This window comes from Gymnoscopelus braueri (assembly GCF_963280865.1).
Source record: "Gymnoscopelus braueri genome assembly, contig: SCAFFOLD_345, whole genome shotgun sequence".
NCBI lineage: Eukaryota > Metazoa > Chordata > Actinopteri > Myctophiformes > Myctophidae > Gymnoscopelus > Gymnoscopelus braueri.
The window spans coordinates 38,902-43,429 of record NW_027660521.1 but is presented as its reverse complement, the minus strand read 5'-3'; the positions used below and the strand labels follow the sequence as shown (position 1 = coordinate 43,429).

The 4,528-nt window shown below is 42.6% G+C and overlaps 1 long non-coding RNA gene across 1 annotated transcript; it reads right to left on the bottom strand.

Moving 5' to 3' along the window:
- Positions 1–726: 726 nt before the first annotated feature.
- On the bottom strand, positions 727–2,249 carry LOC308081483. The gene is made up of 3 exons (XR_013932855.1): positions 2,197–2,249; positions 965–1,540; positions 727–847 (listed from the first exon to the last, which is right to left on the bottom strand). It is a non-coding gene; the product is annotated as an uncharacterized lncRNA (long non-coding RNA).
- Positions 2,250–4,528: the final 2,279 nt, after the last annotated feature.

Sequence of the window (4,528 nt, the reverse complement as noted above, 5' to 3'; positions counted from 1 at the left end):
ACTATGCCTCTGTTCAGATGTAAATATAACTCTTTTTAAACACAAGCTTTTGGCTAAGTTAACGTTGAGTCTGTCCAATATCCGGTTTTCCAGAACTGAAGTTCCGACTGCAATGCTCGTATATGGTCATGCACATACAGTATGTGGGACGATCATCTTAAAACTCCCAAATATATACTGATGACATCTGGGATCTCCATATATGGACATAAAATGGACATGGACGGACAATTATAGAGATCTCCATATATTGACATAAAAGGGACACAGACGGACAGACAGACAGACAGACGGGTACAAGGGAATTGCATAACCAGGTAGGGCATGCATTCCCTATTTTAATCGTTCCAGAGTACCGGTCTGTCTTACCTCTCGTTTGACCAAAAGAAGGGATGTAGCAGGCATTCCTTCACTGTTGGTCTTTTCTTTGGGTCTTCATTGATCATCCTCTCGATGAGATCCTTGGCGACCACATCCTGAACATGGTGCAGATCGTAGTTTCCATCCAGAATGTTGACATTACATCTATTGCTTGTACCAAATGGATGCTCGCCTCCAGAAAGGATGTAATATATCAACATCCCAGCCACCTTAAGAATGAGCATGAAAATGAGTAAGACATTTTTTAGTTACTACGTTAATACAAAAAAAAATATTGTTCTCATCCAGAATAATAAAAACAATACAACCTGCATATCAGTACTTCTTTTAAATCGGATATCCTCCTCCAAAGTCTCCTTTGCCATCCAGCATCTCGTTCCTGAAGCGCTTGTGAGTAGGGTTGTTTGTCCTTCATGTAATAGTCGGCTTATTCCAAAATCTGCCAATCTTGCCTTGCCTTCAATATCTGCCAGGGGTATATCAATATAACACAAAAGTTTTTGATCGAGCAAAGATTAATTCAGCATAAGATGCTTAGATTTCTGATATTGTCTGCTTGTTTTCTTTTTCTTTCATCACTTACCAATCAAGACATTCTGGGGCTTGATATCCCGGTGGAGAATTGTAGGATTATGACAATGAAGAACACTTAAACCCTTTAGAAACTGATTTGCAAGCTCTTTTCTCCTGAATTCAGGAGGGCTGTATATAGTGATGTATTCTGCCAAGGTGTATTCACATAACTGTAGAACAAGGTAAACAAAGTTCTCATCCTCCATAAAGTCAACATATCGTACAATCGAAGGATGAACAAGGTTTGGAAGAAGTAAAAAGTCTTGTTCTTTCTTCAGCACATCGTAGTTGAATTTATTCATTCTCTTCACTGCGACTTCAGCGCCATCATCTCTTAACCCCAAGAAGACCTCACAACTTCCCTTTGCGATGCGGAATTCCTCATCTTTACCAAACACAAGACTCCCAACTTTGCCAACGCTACAGTCATCAACGTTTATAAGCTTCTCTAACTGTGGCCTCCATCTTTTACTGACTGGGCGCCATTCTCGTGGTTTTGGTGATGGACTAGGAATGCTGTCATCATTCAGTGGTTCTTCCTCTCCGGACAGTCGACTCATGTTCATCTCAATGGATCCTGATGGCTCTGTAATGGAATTGATTGATTGATTGATTGATTGATTGAATACTTTATTAAAGAGATTGTTAACATTACAGTACAGTCAAATGTTATGCTAAAAGCATAACATTTGACTAAAAGCATAACACAAAACATGTCGACTTAAAAGATATGCATTTACAAATCAGTTAAAGGGGAATTTTTCCCCACGGTTTTCTTACCTTTTCTACCCATTACCTATTACCTCTTCTATCCTAGGATGAACGGTGCAGTTGAAAAAAATCATAACTCCATTCCAGGTCTGCCACAGCTAAAAACACACCCATATGGTCCTTGTGCCAAATCGCATATTATTTAATAGCTTTCTTTTGCTGTTGTTGGTTAGAACACTATGCAAATCTTGAAATTCAATCTCGTCTAGTGAGACTTCCGGTGGGACGCATTCAAGACAATCACATTGCATAGTGTTCTGTCACTATGAACGTCAGATCTCACCAAAAAAAGAAAAGAAAAGCTATTAAAACACGCGATTTGGCACAAGGACCATAGAAGCACGTTTTTAGCTGTGGCAGACCTGGGATGGAGTTATGAAATGTTTATACTGTAACATTCATCCTAGGATATTATAACATCATAGACAAGGTAAGAAAACCGTGGGACAAAATTCCCCTTCAAATACTTACTAGTTTGCTTCTGCTTTTTCCAGTATAAATATCCCAGTATTGCTGTCACAACAATGATGATCACTGTGAGCACAATCCCTGCAATCACTCCTGTGGTGAGACTCACACTCTCTGAAACACAGTGAGTCAGAACACAACTGTTGTCAACATTATACAATGAAATAAATCAAATCAACAGTGGTATTACAATGGTTCCAGCCACTGTCTTGTGATCCAAAGATCACAGATTTGATTCCTGCCTGGTCTCCATTAACCACCATGGGTCTTACATGCTACAGGTCCTTACTGTAGAGGCAGCAGAGTTATCAGTCCAGTCCAATACATTGTTGACCTCACTCCACCTCACAAAGTCCCTCACTACCTCGTCATGCTCACATGTTGTCATCTGTGATGCAGCTGACTGAGAACTTCTGGAGGTGGCATGACTCATGAGTTGTAGCGCAAGTCTGAGCTATAGGCAGTGAACAGGAGGGGTGACAGCACAGTTCTCTGGGGGGCACCCGTGTTGCACACCGGCATGTCTGACCTGCATCCTTGCAGTCTCACATGCTGTTGTCTAGTCTGTGAGGTAGTTAGTGACCCAGGCCACCATGCTGTGGTCCACCTGCATCGCTGCAAGCTTCTCCACCAGCAGATGTGACTCGATGGTGTCGAAGTCAAAGAACATGATCCTGACAGTGTTGTTGTCCTTGATGAGGTGTTGAGGTGAGTGTAGGTCCTGTTCAGCAGGTAGATGATTGCATCCTTTACCCCCCAGTTAGCCTGGTACGTGAACTGGAAGGGGTCAAGGTGGTCACTCACTAGTAGGCCCGTAACGATACAGTAACTGCATCGATGCATCGTTTTGAATTTTCAACGATCTACTATATCGATATGCAAACAGCTAAATATCGTATCGTTTGACTTTGAATCGTATCGAATCGTTTTGCAATGCAAATAATCGTATCGAATCGTTCTGCAATGCAAATAATCAATTATATCAATACTAAGTACTTTTAAGAAGAAGAAAAGAGAAAGAGGGGTTTATATCCAGTATCCAGGTATTTATTTTTCACACAGAATTTTTGGGTAAATAAATAGTTACTATATCGATTTTAAATCATTGAATCGAATCGTATCGTTCTAAATTAACCTGTCCTGTATCGTTCATGTATCGTATCGACTAAATCGCTGAATCGAAACGTATCGTATCGTTCTAAATTAACCTGTATCGTTCATGTATCGTATCGACAACCAAGTATCGTGATACGTATCGAATCGTTGTTAAAACGTATCGTTACACCCCTACTCACTAGTGTTCTCAGATGCTGCAGGACCTGTGATGTTATGGTGACTGGCCTGTAGTCATTAGGGACTGAGGGATGACATTTCTTGGGGACCCGGGACAATGCAGGAAGTCTTCCACATCTCAGGCACCTTCCGTAGCCTCAGGTGAAGAGATCCCTGAATTGGACAACAAGCTGCTCAGCACATTCCCTCAGCACCCTCATGTTGTCGGTGTTGGTCTGTGGGAGCTGACGTCTCACCTGATTGACGGTGAGGATGAAAGGTCACTGATTTTCCCACCTTCCCCCGAGGGACAGTTACTGGCCCTGCAGGCAATCAGCTTGGGCCTGAGAGACTGCGTCTGGTCCCAGATGTTTGTCACGGCATGGGGCCACCCCTCCATCAAACCAATTGCAGAATAAATTCATGTCATTGGCCTTCTCACTGTTCCCTGTCACTGCAGCAATAAATCTTCCTGACCCCCCCCCCCCCCCCCCCCCCCCCCCCAGATCTCTCTACATGTCTCTAGCTTTGGTCATGGCTAGTTTCACCTCCTCGTTCACAGCCCTAAGCCCATCCTCATCCCATTATTAGAGAAACATTGAACAAGGAAGGTGTTAAAGAGTGAAGGAAATGTTCATTACCTGCTTTGACACTGTGTATCTCAACAGTGTGGTTGATGTGTGGTAGGTGAACTCTACAGGTCACATGCTTTGTTTGAGACACTGTCACAGTCCTCTGGACAACATAACAGTGATCTGAAGGTTTCTCTGGCACTGAGGGTTCAGCATTGATGTCGTTTCCATCACTGTCCAACCAAGAGACCTGAGGTTCCGGATACCAGCACCCAGAATCACATTTCCAAGATAAGAGATCACCTTTTATTCCAGTTAAAGAGATCACTGGCTGAGACACAGCCCCTGCAAAACACAAATAAGAAGATTATCAATCAAGCTATTTGATTAGTCAGTCAGTCAGTCAGTCAGTCAGTCAGTCAGTCAGTCAGTCAGTCAGTCAGTCAGCCGGCAATGTTTGGCTCGTTACTACTTTAGCCCAAAACAAACTG